At 46.6% G+C, this 26,857-nt stretch overlaps 1 protein-coding gene across 1 annotated transcript in view; it reads right to left on the reverse strand.

The window, feature by feature from the left end:
• The window catches only part of LOC121277352 (methylthioadenosine phosphorylase), a 210,576-nt gene that overhangs the window by 17,914 nt on the left and 165,805 nt on the right, over nucleotides 1-26,857 (reverse strand). The gene's annotated exons all lie outside the window — the stretch shown is intronic.

A 26,857-nucleotide genomic window follows, 5' to 3' on the forward strand; every position in this document is an offset into this window, starting at 1 on the left:
AATCCATGCTACCTTATTTGCATCCTCCCTTGGCCCAAGAGTGGCATTAGCAAAGATTTGGCATCATGTTATATGTGGAGAAAACTTAAAGGCAAAGAAATAAAGAAAGATGGTGGGGGAGTGGGGGGTTGCAGTATAAATAAATAAAAGAAAGCGTTTTTGCAAATTGCAAGTTGCAGTTGCTGATAAATAAATATTAATTATGTGCATCATAACTCTCTACCTGAATCATATTCAATTATGTTCAGAGAAGATAGTCTCTCTCTGAGATTAAACAGGAGGGCCTATTTGCCCAAATCTCATTCTCTTTGGAGCCTTTGATGGTGGAGATCCAAGCAATGGCAGCCACTGGGCTCAGCTTCACAGGTGTGCTGTCTGATCCAAGTTTAGTGCTTTCAAGAAGAGCCAAAGAACAGCTCCACCTGGTTGCATAGGGACCTGGCTTCATTGCAGCCACACTGAAAGGCTTCTGCATGGGGAGATACACACACAAATTAAAAATAAGACAAAAGCAAAAAGCAAAACAAACCAAAAAAAAGAAAAATCTTAAGTATTCAATACTGGTATGAAAAGCATGTGAAAATTCTCGGGTGAAATGCTTGAAAGCTAGGTCACTCAAAGATAGCAAAGCACTGTCACTGCCTCAGGCGTTATTGGCAAAAGTTTCAGAAATAACTCAATAGTAGGGGCAAGATTTTGGCCAGGCCCCAACATCGGGGTCAAATAGGGTTACATCCCTGCATGGTGTGGGGAACAGTCGCCCGGCAGTGATTTTCCCCAAATTGGCCAATGAGTGACCAGAAGTCGGGTTTACCGTCCATTTAAGGACTACAGGTGGGCTCTCAAAGTTGGAGGGAAGTTCATTAGCAGGCTGTCCAACTTGGAAGAAGCAGCAGGCTGTCTTACCAGGTAGGAAAGCGAGAGGGCACCTCAAGTGTTATCTCTCCAACTTCTTAAAACGTCCAATTAAAAATGCCTTTCGCAGACAGGCCACCACTGTGGAGAGTGGCGGGGGGGTTGCTGGGTGGGAGGAGGGTGGCCTACAGCTGTAGCTAAAACCAGGCAAGCAGTAGGACCCCAATAGCTGACAGAAGCGCTAGCCTTATATTCTGTTGCTGGGAGACCGCCTCCAGGCAACTGGTCTAGTCCCTGATGTCATAGGGTGCCCACAGGCTGACTGGAATTTTGCATTTAACAATAGGTCTTAAGTGGCCATTTACTCACCCTTTAATTGGCTTTGCCTGCTGCTTGTAGGTAAGTAGCCTCACTGCCCCACATCCCATCTCTGGGGAAAGAAGCGCAGGTGTGGGATGTTGCCAGTAAACCAACGCACTGGTTGGCGGCATGAAGTTTTGCACCCGCCTGCCTCCATGCTTGCTGAAAACCTTGCCCTGGTGCTCCAATCTTCAATTCTCTGCTTCAGGTACTTTAGCCTACAGTTTCACCCTTTATCAATTTTTTCATTATCATCAAACTACATAGCAGCTGAGGAGCAGGGTGCCTTGGTGGCGCTGGAAATCAAAATGACAAAACAAACTTATTTCCATAAGAAGCCTCTGGAAAAACAATGCTTTTTTAAAAAAATAAGTTAGAATTTTAAAATACAATTGTATACATTGGGCAGAATTTAAAAGCAGCACCGAGCAAGGAGCAGCCACCATCGAGGATGCCCTAGAATGCAGATGTGGGTCAGGACCACCAGGGGCAGTCTTGCAGGACCTGGTGAAGTGGGGCTGGGGTGGGTGTTGTGTTGTTGGGTGGGGTGCAGTCATTGTTGAGAGCGGTGGGGAGGGGGGGGGGCGGGGGGGCAGCAGAAGAGAATACCAGGGGTGAGGCCCTTAGGTGGCCACTAATTGGCCACTTAAGGCCCTCAACTAGCCTCTGGGAAGAAAGGCTGTTCTTCACTTTCCCAGGTCCTAAATGAATCAGAGTGAGTCAGGAAGGCTCTGAAGAAGGGTCATACGGACTCAAAATGTTAACTTTGTTTCCCTCTCTACAGATGCTGCTAGACCTGCTGAGCTTTTCCAGCATTTTCTGTTTTTGATTCTGGAAGGCAATGAGTATTCCACCCCTCTACCTTCCCTTCCAATTCTACAGCGCACCCCAACTCCCAGAACCTTCCAGATGGCCGGATTAAAATATGCCCATTGTGTACACATTCAAATTGTTCTATTAAATGAGAAATATCATCCCCACAGTTCAAGGCTTAGATTCAGTCACTATCTTGACTAGGTGGTGATTTTCTCATAGAATCAAAGGTAGAAGCTTTAACTTTTTAAACATCATCAACCCTAAATGAGAAATGTCTCCATTGAATTTTGGCTTCTTGAGAATCACAGTGATGAGAGGGCCAATACTTTATTCCATTGCATGGTACCCAGCATTAGGACCAAATACTGAAAGATCAGTTACTGCGCAGATTCAGTGTACAGTAAAAGTCCTTCTGATCTGCTCTAACAGTGTTCCTTTATTCACAATTTAGAAAGAAGACTGCACCTGGGTTAATATCTACTTTCTGCACCAGCTACCTTTATCGTCTCTTCAAACAACTTTACATTTTGTGTTGACTTGTTCTTGAACTGTTGCTCTACAGTTTGTAACAGCTGAAATGAAACTCCAAAAAAAGCTCTAAGACAACAGAAAGTGGAGACTTGTATCTCATTAATCCCAGGCCAGATTGAAAACCAGGCCCAAAGTGAATGGCCAATGCACCAACTCCCTGCAACAACAGGTGTTCCACCTTTACAGGAATCCTCTTTGCATGCTTATGGTTTGCATATATTTACATAATCAAGAGATGAGGTAAGAGTGACTGCCCTTGACATCAAGGCAGCATTTGACCGAGTGTGGCATCAAGGAGCCCTGGCAAAACTGGAGTCAGTGGGAATCAGGGAGAAAACTCTCCACTGGTTGGAGTCACAACTACACAAAGGAAGATGGTTGTGGTTGTTGGAGGTCAATCATCTCAGTTACAGGACATCACTGCAGGAGTTCCTCAGGGTAGTGTCCTAGGCCCAACCATCTTCAGCTGCTTCATCAATGACCTTCCTTCCATCATAAGATCAGAAGTGGGATGTTCACTGATGTTTGCACAATGTTCAGCACCATTCACAACTCCTTAGACACTGAAGCAGTCCATGTCCAAATGCAGCAAGACCTGGATAATATTCAGGCTTGGGTTGATAAGTGGCAAGTAACATGCGTGCCACATAAGTGCCAGGCAATGATCATCTCCAACAAGAGAGATCTAACCATCTCCCCATGACAGTCAGTGGCATTACCATCGCAGAATCCCCCATTATCAACATCCTGGGCGGAGGGGGTGGGGGTGTGTGGGTTACCACTGACCACAAACTGAACTGGACTGCCCATATAAATACTGTAGCTACAACAGCAGGTCAGAGGCTGGGAATTGTGCAGCACGTAACTCACCTCCTGACTCCCCAAAGCTGGTCAACCGTCTACAAGGCACAAGTCAAGAGTGTGATGGAATACTCTGCACTTGCCTGAGTGCAGCTCCAATAACACTCAGGAAGCTCCAGGACAAAGCAGCCCGTTTGAATGGCACCCCATCACCACCTTCAACTTTCACTCCCTCCACCACCGACACACAGTAGCAGCAGTGTGTACCAACTACATGATGCACTGCATTAATTCACCAAACCTCCTTCGGCAGCACCTTCCAAACCCACGACCTCTACCATCAAGAAGGACAAGGGCAGCAGATGCATGGCAACTCCACCACCTGCAAGGTCTCCTCCAAGTCAAACACCATCCTGACTTTGAACTGTATCACTGTTCCTTCAATATCCTGCTACTCCCTTCCTAACAACACTGTGGATGTACCTACGCCACACGGACTGCAGCAGTTTAAGGCGGCAGCTCGCCACCACCTTCTCAAGGGCAATTAGGGATGGCAATAAATGCTGGCCTAGCTAGCGATGCCCACATCCCATGAACAGATAAAAAATATACAAATATTTACCAATAGTTTTCTGTCCTGCTACTAAAGAGACAACTGGAGAGATGGACAACGCTATTTTATTCTTAAACATTTATATTATTATGAATGGATCAAGTATGGCTGAAGTCCTGCTCTGCCAAGAACAGAGCTCCAGACTATGAACATCATGGTTGTATATCTTACATGGTAGTGACAAAAACTGCTTCTACCTGGTCTCACTCTTGGCCAGCTGGAACCACACACAAGGTTAATAGAAAAAGGGCAAAGTTGTTAAAACATATTGGGTAGGTCAGTAAAACCACTAATTTATCATTTGCCTCCTTCCAAGCCCCAGTCTAACTTCTTATCCAAGAATAAAAAAATAGCACCATAAATCAGGAAAAGGAAACTTAAGTGCTTCAGAAATTTGATCTTAGTTATTGTGAAATGCAGATTAGCTAGAGGCAATGCAACCTACAAGTGCCTAGCTAATTTACTATAATTTCCCGAAAGGCCGATTATAGTTAGAAAAAAGCTGCATTACTCTACATTGCCTCCGGAGACCTGTTTTCACAGTAAAAAGAGCCCGATTTCCATTCTAAATTAAAGGATAGACCTGCTCTGTCAGCTCACTTGTAAATACAGTTAATCAGATCTTTATGGGTCCAGCTGGAGCAGAGACACATATTTCCATGGGCGTTGCACTCATCGAATTTATTAATCCATAGCTGATTGAACCTTCACCTGAAATTTTTTACTGTTAGTGCATACTGGGGTACAGATTACAAGCTGATCAGAGTTAACATTGTAGGTGGTACTTAATCCAGGAGACAGGGGTTTTGCCTGCTGATGAGAGCTCTGCGCTGCCTCCTTTGGGGAAGGCCTCCTTTGGGGAAGGCCTCCCATATTAAGTGCCAATCAGGCATGTAAGTGGCTAGTGTCGGGCCTTCCCCTGGATCAAGAGCCTCGGTGACACATTCCCACCACCACCAAGAGTTGATGACCAGAGGCCAGCAGTTGTCAGTTGGCAGGCAGTGCCAGCAGGAGCAATGGTAGCTGCCAACTATGCACCCATAGGCCCAGGTTCAGCAAGGGACCCAAGGCCAAAGATGAGTGGGGCAGAATAGGGGTTTCAGGGTGGGGGCCGGGAGGGGGAAGTGGGTTGGAAGAAAGAGCAGATGTGTGGCTTTTGGCAGCCTTTCTGATTCCAGGTCCATTAAGTAAAAAGAGTGCCAGACAATGAAGGAACCCTCCTAGGGGCCTGTCTTTTGAGCTCCCTGCATGGAAAGGCCCTAACTGCCCCGGTTGAAAACCGGTGGCAGGATGAGGCTCTTAAGCGGGCATTAATTGGCCATCCATGAGTTCCTAACCCGGACCTAGTTGGGGCAAAAGCAGAAAGGCAGCGGAGGTCTCTGCTTGACAACCTCCTTGACAATTAAGTGTATCCCTCCCTCCAAACTTGACTTCGGGAGGGCATTTAACTCCACCCTACATCCCCCTATTGTTCTGAGTGAAAGTTTTGACTTAAAAATGCGGTGAAAGAACTATGACAAAAAAAAACATTGATGTTTGTTGTAGAGAAAGACAATGCAATTTTGTGGAACAAAAAAATTGCTAATTAGAATGATCCAATTTGGAATGGAGGTCCATCATGACATTAATTCCCAACTAACCTCCTCCACAGCTTGGAGAGTATGGATGAATAATGTTGACAAGAGCGAGCAGACAGCAAAATGTTAATATGCAGTCCCATTTACAAATTTGAATTAAAATCCAAGACAGGTAAAAATGCAAATTTTTAATAACTAGCTCGGAGGCACAAAGATCAGAAAAATCCCATGTTTGAATTCATGTCTGCGTTGAGTTAACTACTGTTAGCCAGAGTGGAGGGTTAATTCAGTCAGAAAAGGGGGTAAAATAAAAAATCTGCCATTTGACATCTTTACTCAGTGATATTTTCTGAAGAGTTCATGTGCATAGGGCAGAATTTTCTGGCTGGCGGGCAGGCGGGGACCTGATTGCCGCCCGCAATTGGGTCTGCACCGCCATTTTACTCAGACGGGCCAATTAAGAAACACCCAGCGGGAATCATGGCTCCCGAGGACAGCGGGAGTGGGTAGACAGCAGCGGGGCTGCAATGGCCGCTGGGTCCAATGGTGACCCGGCTGCCTGTTTTAATAAAGCTGCTGCAGCCTTTCAAAGGCTGTGAAGCATGACCAGTGGAAGGGCTCCCCAAAGCACTGCTGGTGAGCAGGCCAGGCAGGAGGGTAGGGCAGGGGGGCACTGTGCCCCTTGTTTTTCGGACGATTACCTTGCTGCCCTCCTCGAGGAGGAGGAAGCATGGCAGGAGGTCCTGGTACCCCAGGACAGAAAGAGGAGGCCCTCCCCACATGACCAAACGTGCCTGGGAGGAGGTGGCAGAGATAGTCAGCTCCCGCGGCGTGGTGCGACGCACCTGGATCCAGTGTCGCAAGCACTTCAATGACCTATTGTGCTCAGGAAGGGTGAGCACCATGTTGGCATTGGTCACTTAACCCAGCAGGTAGGCTTTTCCTACCCCCCCACCCCACCCCCAAATCTGAGTGTAGTGGCTGTATTGAATCATTGACAGTATGTGTCCTTCATTGGGTGGGCCAGCAGATATTGCCCATGCTGAGGGCACCCTGAGACCCACATTACTGCTTTGGGGGCAACCTGGAGGAGCTGCACTTAGGCGCAGTGCTGGAACTCCAGGATATGTCAAAGTCAGGGTGATGACATGCTGGGAAGGGAGCTTCAAGGTGGCGTTGGCACCGATCGATCTGTTGCCCTCTGCTCCACGTGCTTGCTCCTCCTTGGTATGGAAGGTTAGACCGTGTGGTGCCAAATGTGATGCAGGCAGCATTTGGCCAAGGCGTGGGGTTGGGGGGGTGGACAGGCCGAACCTGGAGGGTTCAGCAGCAGCGGGGTGAGGAGGCAGTCGGCCCTGCAATGTCCCACTCTGGTTAGAGTGAGCCGTCCGTGAAGATGATCCAGTACAAGTTGCACTAAACAATGCTCTTCTCTCCTTTTCAGGAGAAGAATGCACATAATGCCGCCGAGCGGGTGAGGACTGGCAGAGGGCCGGCCAGGTGGTGATGCTTAGCCATTTCGAGCAGGAGGCCCTAGATCTGGAGAGGTGCCATGAGCCCAGGTCCACTGGTGTTGGTGAGATTGGGGTGCCACGGGCAGGTACATTTGTCCAGCAGTGAGGTCACCATTGTTTTCCCAGCAGCCATGGCAGTGCTGAATGTTCAGTGATTAAAGTTTGCAACATGGGTTGACCATTGCTTATGGAAGGATGTGCGCATAATGATCCAGGGGACAGGGGTACACATTGACATTGTCTCCATGTTAACTGATCCAATGTTTCTTTCAGCATCAGCAGAGCAGGAACAGGAGGAGCAGCAGGGGCCCCCACTCACACCTGAGGGCCCTGCAGTCTCGGACTCAATAGCGTCACACCCAGGCAGGTACCAGCGCAGATACTAGCGCCTCGGTGGGAATTAGAACATCGGCTAGTGTCCCAGGGCACAGCAGTGAGGACACTTCACAGTCACTGGAGGAGCTGGCAGAGACAGACAGTGCCCATGGAGCCAGCTGTCGGAGGACTGCAAGGGACCGGGCACATGCTCAGTCAGTGGCTGATGATGTGACTCTGAAGTCGTCCATGAGGCAGCAAACGCTGGAATTCCAGCAGGGTGTGCAGGAAGATCTGGCAGAGATACATGAGGCTATGCTTGGCTTAGTGCCCGTGGTGGAGGAGTACGCGCGGACTATCGCCAATGCAATGAGCCTCATGGCTGAGCGCCATACTTCCTCCATGGAGAGAGTGGCGACTCTCATGGAGCGGCTCCTCCAGGAGACCAATCACGGCTTCCTGCGGATGCGCTCGGACCAGCAAACTCTCACATTGACATTGACCTCAGCTGGTCAGTGCCAGTGTGGGAAATGCTCTGGGTACCAAGTTTCTCAGCTTGGTGCCCATCTATCCACGGTGAGCAGGGAGGTCCAAACCTGTTGTCTCTGCGGGCTCCTCTCAGGGCACTCCGGATGAGTGAAGCAGCTCCTCCGCTCCTCTGCCTGTGACTGTTGCATCCAATGAGTTGCGACGACTGGGGAGATGCCAGTTGTGGCACTGGCAGCTCCCAGGTGGGGCCAGCACAGGCTCCACAGACCAGAGGACGACCACCAAGGTCATCAAGGCCAACAGGACAGCAGAGTGAGCAGGCTGTCTCAGATGCCATGCCCAGCGAGGGGGCAGCACCAAGACGTAGCACCTGAAAGCGTAAACATAAGGCACCTTAGGCACACCACAGGTCTATCACTGGTGCTTTTGTGTTGGCCTGCAATGAGCCCTTTATGAGTTGGTGTGATGTTGAACACCTTTGTCATTTTGTTCTCTTAAGTTTCTTTTGTTATACCATTAAATTCAGACATGTCACCATGGATGAAGGTACCTTTTTTCTTCTGCAGGTGGATGGTTTCCAATAATGTTAGTGATTGGTAGGACATTCAGCTTTATTGACAAGGCCCTTTGTTAATGTTCCTATCCAGGCAGATTTTGCACTCAGGTATCGAGTATAGATCCTGCAGCCCTGTCTTGGAGGTCCATATGTGGTGTGCTAGCCAAAGGTTCGTTGGATTAAAGCCTCCCAGGTGTCCCTGTCTCCCTGGAGTATGCCCGGGTCAGCATCTACCCCCTCAGCATTTCCCTGTGCATGTTCATCCTCGGACTCACTGCTAGACTCATCGTGTGCAGCCGCAGCCGCTACGTCGATGTCTCTATCATCCACTGTGTTCCCCCATTGCCAGCACAAGATTGTGGAGAGTGCAGCATGCAACCACTATCAACGAGACACGATCTGGGGGGTATCGCAGTGCGCTCCCTGAACGGTCCAGGCATCGGAAGTGCATTTTGAGAAGGCCGATGGCTCTCTCCACCACAGCCCTTGTGGAGGCGTGGCTTCTGTTGTACTGCTGCTCAGCTTCTGTTCTTAAATGGCGGAGAGGCGTCATGAGCCACCTTCTGAGGGGATAGCCCTTGTCACCCTGCAGCCACCTATCCAGCCGAGCCTGAGCCTTGAAGAGCCCCAGCAGCTGGGAGTGTCTAAGGATGTAGGTGTCATGGGAGCTGCCTGGGTACCTTGCACAGACTTGTAGAATCTGCATCCTGTGGTCACACACTATTTGCATGTTCATGGAGTGGAAGCTCTTCCTGTTGACGAAGGCACCGGGCTCACCTGCTGGCGCCTTGATGGCCACATGTGTACAGTCTGTAGCACCCTGGATGCGGGGGAAGCCAGCAATGGCTGTGAAGCCTCTGGCTCGCTGTGTCTGGCTGGCCTGGTCCCAATGGAAGTGGATGAAGGTCAATGCATGCCTGAACTGAGTGTCTGAAACGTGCTTGACACAAGTGTGGACAGCTGATTGGGAGACACCGCAAAGATCACCCATTGACCCCTGGAAGGAGCCAGAGGCATAGAAGTTGAGGGCAGCTGTGACCTTTAGAGCCACTGACATGGGCTGTCCGCCCACACTGCGGAGATCACAGGCCCAATCATCTGACTGATATCGTTGACCGTCTCCCTTGAGAGATGGAGCCTCCTTCAGCACTGCACCTCAGACATATTGAGGTAGCTGCTTCTCCGCTTGTATACCCTGGCAGCAGGATAGTGGTGTCTTCTGCGACACCTTCCACCTTGGATTACCTCTTGGCCCTGCACCCCCTGTATCTGTGCCTGGCCTCCCAAAGGTGGCTCTCCTGGAGGTTGAATGTGCACTCCTGGCCTCCTCCCCCTTCTAGCCCTCCCCTCCTCCTCAGAGGAGATGCCTCCAGTGGAGAGTTCAGCTCCCATTCCCAGGCTAAGGGAAGGCTTCCTGAAACCTGCAGGCCCAGAAATGATTCTTCACTGCAGAGTGCTGACCTGAAGGTTGAGAGTCCAGACCAAGCAGCTGGTATGCGTTTTGAAGTATTGCAGCTCACACAGGCAAGTATCAGCAACTGTCCAAATTAAATATTTGACAGGGAACACTCGTAACCCACTGCGCCCTCTTATCCCACCCGTGAATGAGGTTTATACAAATGTCTCCTACCCGCCTGCCCGTGTGCCGAAGATTGCACGGACGCTGAAAAATCATGGTGAATTGGTGCCTCAAGGGCCTTAAGTGGTCCATTATGGATATCATCGTGCGCCGGCCCAACGAAATATTGCAATGGCGCTTGGTTACGTTGAAATGCTCGCACGATGTCACCGCGCGCCATTTAACGTGTCAGCGTGCAGGTCCCGCCCCCAGATGCTGACGGGAACATTCTGCCCATAGATACGTAGCATTCAGCCCATCGTGATGGCCCTCGTGGTTAAATACACTGCTAATACTCATGATTTGGGGTCATCAATGAAATATGGACATTTCATAAAGTACTGGAGGGCTGCAGGCACCTGTAGACAGTAAGGGGAGCAGGGAGCATAAAGGAGAAAAATGTGAATTTGGAGAATTGAAATGTCAGCTACTTTCCCTAAAGATTTAACAATGCATCATTAGGTGTCACCATATTGAATTGAATCAATGCCTGTCATGGACTATCATATGTAGTGTCTGCTGCTACAATTTCAGATTCATTAAGCATTCATTCATTTCTATCTTTCAATGCAAAATTTCCCAGCTAAAATAGCTTACAAAGATACATATGTCAAGCATTTCCTTTTTTTCCTTTAACAGAGGTATTTCTGTTCGGTATACTTAACTGTGTTTACATAAAAAAGAACCTCGATCCAGCTGTTTGGTTCTTCTATTGTCAGGCCCGGTGGCCACTGACTGCTCTTTCATTGTGTCCCAAGTTCAATGTGGGTGGAGTTTCCTCCCCTGTCTTCTGGGTCATGTAATGGGTGTTTCACATGAAAAACACTGATACTTGGAGGTCAGAGCTGAGAATACTAACATCCATCCTAAAAAGGCAGGATGGAGGGTTTAGGTAAAGGTAAATTTATAAGCCTAAAGAGAAAAGCTATGGCCAAAGAGCACTGTAATGATTTGGGTAAAGCAGAATGTGACAGGATGTTTGACGGCAGTAGTGATCAGTGAATAAGGTCAAATCGGGAAAAATGATAATATGTTAAAATTGAAGGTGCTTTATCTAAATGCACAAAGTATTGATAACAAGATAGGCTTATTAATGGCATAAATAGATAAATGGGTTTTATCTAATCACCATTAGAGAGGCGCGAGGACCAACGTCACAGATATTACTTGATGTTTCGAAAAGGCAGGCAAAATGGTGGAATGGTGTTGGGCGGTAGCCCTGATAATAAAGGATGATGTAAGGATAGTAATGAGGAAGAATCTTAGCTCCAAAATGAAATGAGTAGGGGTGGAGGTAAAATACAACAGGTGTGAGTAGTTTATAGGAATAGTTTATAGTAACAGGAGCTGTTAATTGTTGGAGATGGTATTAATCAAGAAATAATCAGAGCTTGTAATAAAGGTAATGTAATAACCATGGATGATTTTAATTTTCATATAGACTGGAGAAATCAAATTGGCAAAAATAGTTTGGAGAACAAGTTCACAGAATGTGTCCAAGACAGTTTTCTGGAACAATACATCGTGGATCTCGTCCTGTGTAAGAGGTTATCTGTCAGGAATTCTCTGCTTAAAGTGATCACAACATGATAGAATTTCACGTTCAATTTCAGTGGCATTCTTAAGTACAAAACTAGAATATTAAGCTTAATTAAAGACAATTACATAAATATGACGGGTGAATTGACTAAGGTAGATTGAGAAAAGGTAAGATGGTGAACATTTAACAAAATGTTTCATCATTCTCAATGAATAAAGATTCCGTTGAGAAATAAAAAACTCCACTGAAAAAATGATCCATCCAAGGCTAACTAAAGAGGTTAAGGATGATAAAAGAGAAAGCATGTAATATTTTCAAGAAAAGTAGTAAACCTGGGGATTGGGAGGGATTTCGTGGCTGCAAAGGATGACCAAAAAATCAATAAAGAGGAAAGAAATATAATTTGATTGTAACCTAGCAAGAAATATAAAAATAGATTGTAAGAGCTTCTATATGCATGCAATAAGGAAGAAAGTAGCAAAAATAAACATGGTGACAAATAACTCATGCAGGAGAAATGATAATGGTAATAAAGAAATATTGTAATAATAAGCAAATTTTTTGTACCTGTCTTCAAAGCACAAGATACAAAAAACAAACCAGAAAAAGTGAGGAACTTAAAGTAATTAATATTAGAAGAACTGGAGAAATTAGTGGGACTAAAAGCTGACAAATCTCTTTGACCCGATGGTCTATATCCTGGGGTTCTAAAAGAGATGGCTGCCGAGATAGTGGATGCACTATATGTGATCTCCCAAAATTCCATGGATCCTAGATGTGACCTTGTGGGTTGCAAGTTAGCAATGTAACCTTGCTGTTCAAGGAAGGAGAGAGAAAATCTATCAGCTCTTGTGAGGGTGTAACTAGCAGTGTAGAAAAGCAGGATGTAGTATATTTGTTATTTGGATCTTTAAAGGGTATTCAGTAAGGTGCCACACAAACGATTGTTACAAAAGACAAGGGCACATAGGATTGGGGGCAATATATTAGCATGGTTAGAGGATTGGTGAAAGGACAGGAAACAGAAAGACAAGGAGCAGAAAACAGAAGGAAAGACGACCAAAATAAGAAGAAACAAGTCATTTTCAAGTTGGCAGGCTGTTTCTACTGAGCAGCTGGGTGTGTAAGCATACATGTCGAAACTGATGCTGTGCTTCCAGACAATGTTGCTAAGGGGTAGCATATGGGTGAAAAATTGCAGGAGGGGGCCGCCAAATACAGAACCTTAGAGGAACACGAGAGGTAAAGGTGCAAGAATCGGTAAAAAAGCCATTGTAAATGATACACTGGCTATGATTAGATAGATGTCAATGAAACCAGGAAGAGAATTTTCCCCCCGTTGGGTGGGTTGTGCGGGGGGGGCCTTGTGGACCCAATCGGCGCCCCCAATCGGGTCCGCGTCACTATTTTATGTGAATTGGCTTGCCCCGTGTGATGCATACCCGGAAGCGCTGTACGCTCCCTGTGCAAGCAGTGGGGAGGGAGGGGGGTTTCCTCAGTTGGGAGTGTGTTCTTTCGCGCATGTGCGCAAAAGAGCACAGAGGTGCCTCATGGAGATAAGTTTTAAGTTTTAAAAATTTTAATAGCGAAAAAAAAATTTAAGACATATCCCCTCGTGACAGTGTCATGTGAGCTGGGACATGTCAATGAACTTTAATAAAAAAAGTATTTAATTTATAAACCCTTCATGAAAACTCATCCCACCTGTGGATGCGGTTCCATGAAAAATGTAACCGCCGCCTGGGCTCTTCACCTGCCTGTCAACCTTAAGGTTGGACGGGCAGCCTTCTCAAAGGCCTTAATTAGTTAATTAATGGCACTGTGTGCCTGCCGAACTGAAAATCTAAATGACGCCTGGTGACGCTCAACATCACCCCACGTCATTTTACACCTTGGCAAGCGGGGTCTGCACCCGCTTGCCGAGCTGAAAATTCTCCCCCAGGAGTGAACAGCCCACTCAGCTGGACAACAGTGGAGACTCAATAAAGGAGAGTGGTATCGTCGACCTTGTCAAAGGCTGCAGACAGATCAAGAAGTTGGCAGATGGAGTACATGAGCATATGAGTTAGGAGCAGGAGTGGCCACACGGCCCTCCGAGCCTCTCCCCCATTCAATAAGATCATGGCTATGGGAGCTTTTACTACACGCACCCACAGCATGTGCCAATGTCCGTGCTCGCCCTCCTCCACCCCCCCAACAGGCAGCGCTGAGTATTGCAGCGTACGATTCACGCTGGCCGGCCATTAATTGGCTGTCTAGCGTGAAATCACAGTTGGGGCCCAATCACGGACGGTGGTCCGTTTTGCGACCGCTTCTGCTCGGCCCCGCTGAGCCCGCCTGAGGACCAGAAAATCCAGGCCTTTGTGTCATCAGCAAATTTAACAACCATACCTTCAGTCCCTTCATCAAAGTCATTTATATAAAATTGTAAAAAGTTAAGGTCCCCTGTGGCACACCACTTGTTACATCTTGCCAACCAGAAAATGACACATTTATGCCTATTGTTTGTTTCCTGTCAGCTAGCCAGTCTTCGACAAAATGAGCTTTTATTTTCCACAATAACATTTGATGTGGCACCTTATCAAATGCCTTCTGGAAATCCAAGTACAATACATCCACCGGTTCCCTTTTATCCACAGCACATGTTACTCCTTCAAAGAACCCCAATACATTTGTTAAACATGATCTTCCTTTCACAAAAGGATGTTGACTCTGCCTGATTGCCTTAAATTTTTCTAAGTGCCCTGCCATAACGTCTTTAATAATAGCTTTTAACATTTTCCCTATGACAAAATGTTAAGCTAACCGGCCTGTAGTTTCCTGCTTTCTGTCTCCCTCCCTTTTTGAATAAAGGAGTTACGTTTGCAATTTTCCAATCTCCCCAAATCTAATGAATTTTGTAAACTTAAAACCAACGCATCAACTATCTCACTAGCCACTTCTTTTAAGACCCAAGGATGAAGTTCACCAGGACCCGGGAACTTGTCAGCCCGCAGCTCCAACAGTTTACTCAGTATCACTTCCCTGGCAATTGTAATTTTCTTCAGTTTCTCCCTCTCTTCCATTTCTTGATTTACTTGTATCCTCTACAGTGAAGACCAATGCAAAATACCTGTTCAATTCATCTGCCATTTCCTTATTTTCCATTATTAATTCCCCAGACTCACTTTCTACAGCACCAATGCTCCCTTTGTTAACTACTTTCTTTTTAAAATTTCTATGGAAATTCTTACCATCTGTCTTTATATTTCTAGCTAGCTTTCTCTTGTACTCTAATTTTTCCTCCTTATTAATCTTTTAGTCATTCACAATTGACTTCTTGCCTTTATCATTTCTCATCTTAACCCAAACCGCTTCCACAAGCTGGTTTCCTGAACTTAGGTCATCCTTCTTTAAAGTGCTAATAGCATTATTAATTAACAGCGCCACCCCTCCATGTTTCCTAGCTTCCTGTCCTTCCTAAATGTCATGTACCCTTCAATATTCAGGTCCCAATCTAAATCACCCTGCAGACATGTTTCTGTAATGGCTGTCAGATCATACTTATTTATTTGATTTGTCAGTTCATCTGTTTTGTTTCGATTGTTATGTACATTCAGATACAGAGCCTATTCTTTTATTATTTTCGCAACCTCTGCTGATTTACTCTTATATTTGTACTCTCTGTCCCTTCCTGTCACTGTCTGTTTATCGTTTCCCATATTAATACCTGTCTCTCTTGCCTTGTCTCTACTCTTGGATTTACCACATCTTCCCAAATCTGTTTCCTTGCCCCCACTGTTTAGTTTAAAACCCTCTCTACTTCCCTTGTTATGTGACTCGGTAGAACACCGGTCCCAGCATGATTCAGGTGCAGACCATCCCAAAGGTACAGTCCCCACTTTCCCCAGTACTGGTGCCAGTGCCCCAAGAACCAGAACGCACTCTTGTATATCAATCTTTGAGCCACACATTCATCTCCCTAATTTTATTTACCTTATGCCAATTTGCATGTGGCTCAGGTAATAATCCAGAGATTGTTACCTTTAAGATTCTGCTTTTTAATTTGGTGTCTAGGTCCTCATACTTTCTATGCAGAACCTCTTTTCTAGTCTTACCTATGTCATTGGTACCTACATGGACCATGAACACTGGATCCTCCCCCTCCCACTGCAGGTTCCTCTCCAGCCCTGAGCAGATATCCTGAACCCTGACACCGGGCAGACAACACAGCCTTCTGGCCTCATGCTGTCAACTGCAGAGAACATTATTTATCCCCTGACTATGCTGTCTCCCATCACTACCACATTACTCTTTGCTCCCCCAACTTGAATGGCATCCTTCACCATGGTACCATGGTCAGTCCACTCACCCACCTTGTAGTCCTTCTCATCTGCACAGGTAGCAAGCACCTTGTACCTGTCAGACAAAGTCAGAGCTGAGGCTCCTCCACCACTACATGCTGGTTCCCCTTACCTGCCTGACTCACAGTCACATCATCCTGTCCCTGATCAGTGACCAACCCTAAAATTCTGCCTAACCTGAGGGAAGCGACTGCCTCCTGGAACAAAGTGTCCAGGTAACTTTCCCCCTCCCTGATGCCCCGCAATATCTGCAACTCAGACTCTAGCTCAGCAGCTGGGAGCTGAAGTTGCCTAAGCTGCAGACACTTTCTGCAGATATGGTTGTCTGGGATTGCAATGCATTCCACAGATTCTCACATTCAGCAGTCATGGCACACCAGCCCCGCCATTTCTGTCCAACATTATTTATTTCATTAGTCAGTTAGTTAATCATTTACACACATAAAGTAATAGAAAGTTGCACTCAGCTAGCTTGGAGACAAGAAAGGAAACTAACCAATCACTGGAGGCTGAAAAAAAAAGTAGAAAAAAAGAGCACCTCTTTGCCCCTCTGCCTCCAACTCCCACCCGAACCAGGTTCCCTCATTCCCTTGTCTCACTGTTACATTCACTTAGACTGAAATTAAAAAGCTTGGTAATATTTTCCAAATCAATAGGAAAATAAAACTGAGCTGGTGATTCAATGTGAGGCCAGCCCATTAATGCACTGCTACCATAGAGACCTGAATTTCGCACTCGTCAGACGGCACGAACGGTGGGCCCAGGAGCAGCCACGGTGCCCGCTTCTGCCCACAAATGTCAGAACGATGCGATGTCACGCTGGCTGGCCTGAAACGCACACGGACACTGGTGTAGCGCTGCTGGTGGGGGCGGGACCCTGGCGGGCACCGGTGGGAATGGTGACCTGGAGTGGGGTATAAAATGAACCCAGGCAGCTCCCTGAAGGCTATCAGGAGTTGTGAGGGAGCCTAACAGAGCTGCCGATGAGAGATAGGAAAATTTGGCATGTGATGGCCTCAGGAGTTGGTGGGCATAGCAGGCGGGATGCCCATGCTGGTGGACACTCTGCTCCACGATTCTCAGATGACTGCCTGCGCACCCTGTGGAGGCAGTGAGTGCCTGGCGTGAAATATTCATGCCAAGGGATGGCAAAAGGAGGCCACCCCATCAGACAAAGAAAGCGTGGACGGAGTTGGCTGCCCAGGTGAGTGGGCATGACATAGTGTGCCATGCATGGATTCAGTGACAGAAACCATTCAATGATCTTCTGCACTCTGCAAGGGTAGGTGCCAACTTGACATGGAACTGCGTATAGATATCTTGGAGGGTGGCCGTAAGCCGCAGTGCTCAGGGGTGTGAGATGCATAGTGCCATATGGCACATATCCCTCTTCCTACTAAGGGTGGGAGATGTTACCACTCACATTGTGTGTATAGAAGGGTAAGGAGTGCCAGTCTGACAGGCATCTCAAGCTGGCTCTCTTGGGAGGTTGGGGTTGCGGGAGGGTATCAAGGCTGGAATGGTGCTGCAGGTAGAGAATGGACTAATGAATGCACTTGCTTATTTCAGAAGAGAAGCCGTAGCGCACTGGAGCACACACGAATGGGTGGTGGGGTGCCCAACATCCTGATCCTGGCCAGGTTTGAGATGGGTGTCCTGGACATGGAATGTGAGTGAGGAGTAATGTCCACAGGCCTTGGAGAGGCAGGGGTCTCGGAGGACAGTAACAGTGCAGTGGGCAGATGAGAGACTGGGGAAGTGTGCAAGAAAGGTAGGGTCATGGCATCTCCAATGAGAAGTTCAAGTCCAGAGTACCCATCCCTCGACCATTCACAGTGCCTCAGTGAGGCACGTGTCCATGTTGGCAAACAACCACCGTGCTTGCACAGACACTTAGTGATGATGTTCCTAACTGACATATTCTGCTTCTCCCTCAGAAGCGCCATCCGCATGATCCCGGGGACACCCCCTGGTTACTTGAGGAAGAACCACTGAGTGATGCACCGGCATCACATCCACTATCTACACCAAGCACCAGCACAGATACAGGCAGGTCAGTGGGCAATAGCGTGTTGCTTCAGATGGTAATGCAAAGTGGTGAGGGCTCATCACATTCACATGAGGAGCTGGCGGAGGCAGAGTGTGCCTAGGCCGCTGGCAGCCAGAGAACTGGTGGAGACCAGGACAATGCTGGGCCCAAGGCAGATGAAGAGCTCTGGAGTCGTCCATCAGGTGGCAGATGCTGGATGTCCAGCGGGATGCATGGGAAGATCTGCATGAGGGTCTGCGTGCCAATGGTATCTGTCATGGAGGAGTCCATGCGGAGTGTGAGCACTACATTGACCCTGAGAACTGAGTGCACAGCTTCCCCCATTGAGAGAGTGCGACTCTCATGGAGAGACAGCTCCAGGAACAGAATCAGGGGCACTTGGACCTGCAAGCCCACACACCGGCTGTGACCTCAGGAGGTCACTGCCAGTGTGAGAGATGGATGAAGCACCTAGTCTCTCTTCTAGGTGCCTGTCTAACAATGGTGAGCAGGGAGGTCCAGACATATCTCACGCTGGCAGACGAGCTATCTCGTCTCTGTGGGCTCCTCTCACAGTGCTTCAGACGAGGGCGGCAGCTCCTCAGTCTCTCTGCCAGTGACCATGCCATCTTGAGGCCATGATGACTAATGAGTGCCCAGCATGTTTCTGGTTTCACTCTCTCGGGCCCCACCGGCCAGTGGATGACCACCAAGGTCATCAGGGCTGACATGACAGCACAGTCAGCAATCTGCCTCCAATGCGACTGCCAGCGAGGGGGGTGGGGGTGGGACGGGACGCTAAGACGTAGCACTCGCAAGTGTAAGGTTAAGGCACTGCGAACAGGATGAGGATTTCATGGGTAATGTGTTCATTTCATCAGTGCCAGGTATTGTTTTTGTGTGACTTTGGCAGCCATATTGTGTTTTGTTCCTTGTTTGCAACTCTGATAAAAATCTAAATCTAGATTTCGTTTCAATGCTCTGAGTGTTCATCATGTTTTCCATACGCAGAGGCCTCATCAGTGCCTTATGATAAACGGCAGGGGCAGCAAACTTTATGACAGAGGTTGTGAGGCAACACTGGGGTCATGGCATTGTCGTCTTAGGAATGTGTGTGATGGAAGCGGCGCCCTCGCACTGAGATGGAAGCCAAGTCCTGGCAGCCTCGCTGAAAGAAAGTTGAATCAAGGCATCCCTGGTGCCTCCTTGTCCTCACCCTGTGCCTGACCGGGATCCTCATCAGCTCCATCTGTAGAGTCCTTCTCTGAGGCCTGTGGAGCTGCCATGTTACCCTCATCCTCGAGTGGGCCATTTTGCCAGTGACAAATTGTGCAGAGCGCAGCAGACCATGACAATAAGCAACACACCCTCTGGAGGATATTGCAGGGAACCTCAGAACAGTCCCAGGAAGTGGAACCTCATCTCCATAGCCCTGTTGTCCTCTCAACCACTAACCTTGTGGAGGCATGAGTCTGATTGTCTTTCTTCCGCCTCTGTCCTAGGGTGCTGGAGAGGCGTCATGAGCAACCTTTTCAAGGGATACCCTTTGTCACCCAGCAACCAACCATCCAGCTGAGCTAGAGTCACGAACAGCTTTGGCACCTGGGATGGTGTATGCATCATGGGAGCTGTCAGGGAACCTTGCACAGACTTGCAGAATCTGGGTCTTGTGGTCGCATACTATCTGCGCGTTCATGGAGTGGTAACTCTTCCTTTTCACAAAGGCACTGGCTGACCCGCCGGTACCTTGATGGCCACGAGTACAGTCGATGACACCCTGAATGTGGGGGAACCCAGCAATCACTGTGAAGCCTCTGGCTCGCTCAGCCTGGCTGGCTTGGTCCGTCCGGTAATGAATGAATGTGAGGACCTGTCTGAACAGAGCATCCATTACGAGCTTGACCGAACTATGAACAGCTGACTGGGACACTTCACACCGATCCCCCACTGACCCTTGGAAAGATCCGGATGCATAAAACTTGAGGGCTACTGTAATCTTCAGAGCCACCGGCATGGCCCAATCATATAGCATATGGGTGTCACAGTGCCCCTAGAGAGCCTCCAGCAGCACGGGACCTCAGGCACACTGAGGTAGCTGGATCGCTGGTTGTACACTCTGGCTGCAGCATAATGGCGTCTTCTGCGGTCCCTTTGGCCTTGCTCTCCCTCTTGGCCCTGAACGCCCCATACCTGCGCCCCTCCTCTCACAGGTCTCTCCCTGCGACACTGCCTGCGGACACCTGGCCTCTTCTCCCTTCTGCCCCTCTCTTCCTCCTCAGAGGAGGTGCCCCCAGCAGAGTACACAATCCCCCATCTGCTGCGATGTAGCTGGCACTGCCCCATGCACTGAAGGCTGCACTGGGCAGAAATGATCCAACAGAGTTGACAAAGCAAACGAGTCCTCAGAACAAACCAAACAAAGCACATATTTCAGAATAAACCAGAGGAAAAGGTCTGAAATCTCGACAATAAAGCAGCAGCAAACTCTCACCTGAACTCCTAACAACTCACACAGCCAATGCTCCTGCCCCATTTTATCCCGCCCTTGGATGAGAAAAGTGAATAAAATGGTATGGCCGCCTGCCTGTGTTGCCTGTGCGCTGAACTAAAAATCGCATGGGCAATGCAAAATTCCAGTCAACTGCCCTTATAATTGCCTTAAGTGGCTCGTTAGTTGTTGGCAGGCACACTGCCGCCTCCCGCATGTGCCCGCTATTGTGCGCGTGTGTGATGATATCGGGACGCATGCCCAACGTCATCACGTGCGATTTAATGTTCTTCTAGACCGGCCGCATACCCGAGACTAGCATGAATGTGCTTTGACATTACCTTTCCCAGGTAATTCTGCGTATATGGGAGTAGACTCAGGAATATCTCCCCTATAAAGCCTGTTTAGTGAACAGCGTTCTGATATGGATGTTCTCAAAGTCAAAAAAAAAGACATGCTTACTTAATATGAAAGGCAAGTGACAGTACCTCAACAGACATGGAAGTGGCCTCCTCTTTACCTCACAAACAATAACATTTCCTCCGGATAATGGGTGGATGCCACCAGTTATGCTCCACAGCAGTTAGGATGGTAATAAAATCACGCAAAGATACAGCACAGAAGGAAGTCATTCAGGCCATCATGTGTGTGCTGGCTCTTTGAACTATCCAATTAGTTACACTCCACTGCTTTTTCCCAATATCCATGCATTTTTTTCTTTCAAGTATTTATGAAGTTCCCTTTTGAAGTCTAATATTCAATCTACTTTCATTACCTCATCAGGCAGTACAATCCAAATCCAAACCAGTCATTACATAATAAAAAGATTTTCCTCATGTTGTCTCTAGCTTTTTTAACAATCACCTTGGCCAGAATTTTGCCTTTGGTGGGGAGGCTTGGCGGGGCAGTTGGGAAGCCGACTGTCGTCCTCGATCAGCACCACACTGCGATTTCATGCTGGCAGGCCAATTAAGGCCCGCCCAGCGTAAAATGCAAGTGGCAGTGCTGGGCATTGCCTGTGTAGAGGGGTGGGGGGAGGGGTGGGGGGGAAGGAGGGCTAGCGGGCTGAGTGTGAAATTCGCAAAAGTGATTGCTTCATAATCTCTCTGAGGCATGGAGCTGTCTCAGGGAGATGAAGATTGTCACATGAGCAGGGACATTTTATCAATTAAATTGTGAAACTTATATTTTATTTTTATTTGCTTTTGGAAACCTCATCCCACCTGTGGATGAGGTTTCCAAAAAATTGCAAAGTTCACTTGGCCTTTGGCTTAATTAATTCTTTAATGGCCTTAACAGGCCTTTTAATTGTCGGCGGACATGCTGCCGATTCCAGCACTCGCCCGCTGGCTGAAATATTGTGCAACTGCACGTTGATGTCAGGACGCTCGCCCAACATCAACGCGTATCATTTCACCCTTGAGCGGGTCAGGCACGCGCCCGTCTGCCAAGCGAAAATTTCTGCCCCTTAAATTTGTGCTCTCTAGTTATCAACTGTTTAGTCATTAGAAACACTGGCTGGAATTGTCCAGCCCCTCCCCCCCACCCCTTGGCGGGACCAATGAACAATTGAAATCTGTGTTCACATCAGCAGGACCAGCAGATCCCACCGGTGTGAGGGGCTCGAAAATTCCAACAAGTGTCTCTTTACTTATTCCATCTGAATCTTCATGATTTTAAGGAGCTCTATCAAATCTCCTCTTTGCTTTCCCTGCTCTAAGGAGAACAACCTCAGATTTTCTAGTCTATCCACATGTCTGTAATTCTTGAGTCCTGGAACCGTTCTAGTAAATCTCTTCTGCACCTTCTCCAAAGTCTTCATAACCTACCTTAAATATGATGCCCAGAATTGGACACAATATTCCTGCTGGGGCTTAGCTGGTGTTTTACATACAATTAGTATAACTTCCTTGCTTTTGTGCTCCATGGCTCTATTTATAATGTTCAGAATCGCATATGCTTTATTAATGGCTGTCTTAACCTGTCCTGCCACCATTAAAGGTTTAGGCACAAACACCTCAGGGTCTCTTTCTCTCTCTTATAAACCCCTTTAATTGTACCATGCATGTATGCATGTAGTGTCTCTTCTCATTCCTCCTACACAAATGTATGCTTTGCACTTATCTATACTGAATTTCATCTACCATGATTCTTACCATTCCACCATTATGCCCTTTTGACATCCTTGAATATGCTCCTCACTGTTTAATACACTTCTAATTTTTGTCTCATTTGCAAGTTTTGAAATTGTATCCTGCACCTTCATTTAATTATCCTGAAAGTCAAATGCCACAATCAGTTGTAACGCTGATGCCTTAGTAATGCAGACAGTAACATTATGATTTAAATAAAATGTTTATTTTAGTCACATTAGATTTGCTGATCAAATATATTAGTGTTGCCTCCTCACTTGTGCAGTTGCCTTTCTGTTAATGGCACTCTGGCAAGCCAGCACAAACCCTATTGATTTATTTAAAGTGGGTAACCTTCCAACCGTGTCAGCAAAATGCATGTTGGTAGAAAAACAGCCAAGAAAAAAGAATGTAGTACAATTATGATAATGTAAAAGAAATTAGATAATAACACAAACCATAAATCACCTTCGAATTTATAAGCTAATCACAATTTTGACATTAATCTTGGCTTCTGAATGCCTCTATTGGATTACAGTAACCTTATTAGTTTATCTACACCAGGAGACTGTCAAAAGACCATCAGAAGAAAACCCAGAATAAGCAAATAGTTTTCTTTATTTTATCCAAGCTTCTTGGAACAACAGCAGCAAGAGACAAATCTGATGAGACTACATTTACAAATTTGGTTGCTGTACATCATAGCTTCTGCTCTTCCTGACAAGATTTCTTTGAAATTATTTTGACACAGGAGCAAAAAATACTTGAAGTTCAAACTTCTGTGCAAGATTGTCTCCAGTTTCAAACTGTGTAGCAGTTGCCACTTGTATGCTACTGAGCTACTTATTTCCTAGCAATTGAAAAGCCTCACATGCTGGTCAACAGAAGTAACTCAAAAAATTCTCAATAAAAGAACTAAAGCGAAAATGGAAACTGAGCCTCTCCAAAGCACATAGACAAAGCAACCACAGTAACTGCTTCAGTCAATGAAAGGAACAACTCGTTGCTTTGGCTGGACTTCAAACAGCACTGCCAGTTTTTAGCAACACTAGCAGTGGTGCCTGACCCCAAAGTGCAATGTGTGCAGACACCACCAATTTTACGACAGTGAGCATCGTTTGAAGTGTGAGAAAGTTCAGAGCAATGTTAAAATTACAAAGTAAACATGAAATGCAAAATAAAAACTTCTCATTAGCTAACATGGTAGCTTCTACATTGTTCTGTGCAAATGATACCCCGTTCGTACTGAATTAGATGGATTCAAATAGGAAGGTTGCACAAGTCCCACTGGGATTTGAAGAAGGAACCAGAGAGAGAAAACAAAAATCAGCCAAGGATTCTGATCCCTGGGGCGGAATTTCCTTCAGAACGATATCCAGCAGTCCAGTAAGCCCACCAGGCAGTCCTGGTTTGTGGCGATCAGGTCAGCGGCAGAGGCATGAGTGCTTCGAAGTAGCTGTAGGCTGCCACAGTATCAAACAGATCGGTTGGCCTCTGGGCTGGAAGATGGATAGGTTTCTGGATGTGAGGTATCGATCTGTGGGGAGGGATGACAACCGCTAGGCTCAGTTTGTGCTCCCCCTGCCCCCCAACCCCCCACCGTTGCACAAAATTGTAAAGGAACTCAGCCTTCTGGTCCTCTTTGGCTGGACTGCCACCTGCAGTTGGCCAAAGGGTGTATATTGCATGCTTCACCCAGCTCAGTCTAAAAATGGCAATCAAGCTCTTATTGATCTCACCAAACACTGATTTCCATTTTAACTGTGTCTACCTCCTAATTCTAGTTAACATTGCAGCAGCTATAGTGACAATGACATTGAGCAGGAGATCACTGTCCACTGTTCTGGGGGTATTGTCACCAGTCGGAAGGGCTAAAAATGTATCCCGTGGTTGCAACCAATGATTTCTGCTGGATATTGTGTGTGGATGTTGAGAGAGATCAATATTGGCTTGACAGTAATGATGAAGGAGCTTTCTGCTATTTGCATTCTAATCTGACATATCAAGGCTCGTCATTTGGATAAAGATCTTCAGTCAACATGAATGTAATTTGAGCTCCCAAAATTCATTGGATTTGCATCAGATGAAACGTTAAAACTTCAAACCCGAATACAAACCACCTCAAACTCACATACTTCCAATTTTAATGGAGATAGGATGAAGGCTGGGTGACCAATGACCTATTTATCCATTGCTCATGTCAGCTGGGTTTCCCTGGACTTGGGAAAGATGACAGTTAAAAGGAGGGGAGAATGGCTGGTTACACAAGGTAAGTGCATTCGCAGCACTGCTTCTGGGCCAGGAGTAGCAGAAGTGTTTTCTCCAGGCCCATCAAGCTTACCTGGAAACATTACACCCCGCCTCTCCTACAAAACAACACTCTCACCCCAAAGACTGAAAACTGACCACCTCTGACCACCATCTGCCGCACTTCCTGTGATCTTTACACTGCCCCAGTGGACACTGACTCACCCTTCCGCAATGGCAATTGCTCCCTACCAGTTCCTCCACTGCATCCTTCTGCTGTTAAGTTTCACTGCCTTTGCATTCTTATCAATGAGGTTATCAATGTTGGGCAGCAAACTTGGAGAAAACATGTATAAGGAGCCCTGCAGTTTTTAACTCTGCTTCCTGGTTTCCCGTCTGTAAATCCACTCGCCTCCCCCTTCTCCAAATGTTCGGCCCCATAAATACTGGGACCTAAGAATCAAAACATTTCAACGAGGATAACAAGAAGGGTGAAGTCTGGGGGAGAAAAATGTAAATAGCTCAAATATAATTTTGTCAGAAATCAACAACGTTTAGTGTCTGTGGATTCCTGTTATATGCAATAGGGCAAATCAGACAGTGCCAGTCTTCATAAAATGGACTTGCAGATAAAAGTACATCTGTACCATTGGAGACTGGGTGAGGACCAAACAAGACTTAAAATAAGTCAAATTTTGACCACTAGTGTGTACCACCCAGAACAGTAGTTTTAAACTTCCTCATTCTCAGAAGGAGAATTAGAATGAACTAAGCTTTTTGATGGTATTGCCACTTTTTTCTCCTCCTCACAATCTACCCTTACTCAATTTTTATTTTGTTTGTGCGTAGAGCTGCTTCAGTATGTAGCTAGCCTATATAACAGCAATTTGCATTCATATAGCACTATTATTGTTGAAAAACATCCTAAGATGCTTCACAAGAATGTAAAGATGATACCTTCTCTGGCTCCATGCCAGTTGTTTTAAGAACTGTGACCAAAAGTAGTAGGTTTTAAGAAGAATTTTAAAGGGAGGTGGAGTGAGAGAACTTTAGAGCTTAGGGCCTAGACATCTTAAGGTATTGCTGCCAACGGAGGAGTGAAAGAAGTTGGGTACGCACAAGAGGCCAAAGTTGGAGGAATGTAGAGGCCTTGGTTGGGGAGACTACAAAGATAAGAAAGGGAGACCACTGAGGGATTTGAATGCATATATGAACACAGGTCCTGTACTGGCTGCAAAAGAAACCAAAATAGCTCTAATTCAATGTCAGAAAAGCTTCTAAGAAAAGGGAACAAGGTAATTGATTTCACATTCAGTGCAGTTACATGATAAATTTAGTAGAAGAAATTGATACGAGTATCCAGTGGGAACTCAGCATCAAGTATTGTTGGTGACCAACTTCTCACAGCTTGTTGAGAGGTAACATGGACCAGAGTTGTGAAGGGATGGGAAAAATTTACTCTATTTTTGACTCAATTGACTCAGAGTTAGAGAGTGATACAATAACTTGCAGTTCATATTTACGCAAGAGTTAACAGTCCACAGTACAGTAATATGATACATTACTATTGTCTGTCCTGTCACTACATCATGTTCTCTGTGCCATACATAGTTTATTCATAAAGCCATATTAATTACCTTTCCTACTGTTATGTAAATAAATAAACTGCAGATTATATCGTGAAAGAGAGCTGTTAGAAAAGCATATGGGATCATATGTTTCATTCATCGAGGCACTGAGTACAAAAGCAAGAAAGTTAGGCTGAAGCTATATAAAGCTCTGGTTAGGCCCCAGCTAGAGTACTACATCCATTTCTGGTCACTACAATTTAAGAAAAATGTGAAGGTCCTTGAGAGGGTGCAGAGCAGATTTACCAGAATGATTCCAGGGATGGGAGATTTTAGTTACAAAGTTAGGTTGGAAAGGCTGGAGTTGTTCTCCTTGGAGCAAAGGGGATTGAGGGGAGATTTAATAGAGATGTCTCAGATTATGACAGGCTTAGATAAGATAGACAAGGAAAAACTCTTCCCATT

This window comes from Carcharodon carcharias, chromosome 4 (assembly GCF_017639515.1).
Source record: "Carcharodon carcharias isolate sCarCar2 chromosome 4, sCarCar2.pri, whole genome shotgun sequence".
In the NCBI taxonomy this organism is placed as follows: domain Eukaryota; kingdom Metazoa; phylum Chordata; class Chondrichthyes; order Lamniformes; family Lamnidae; genus Carcharodon; species Carcharodon carcharias.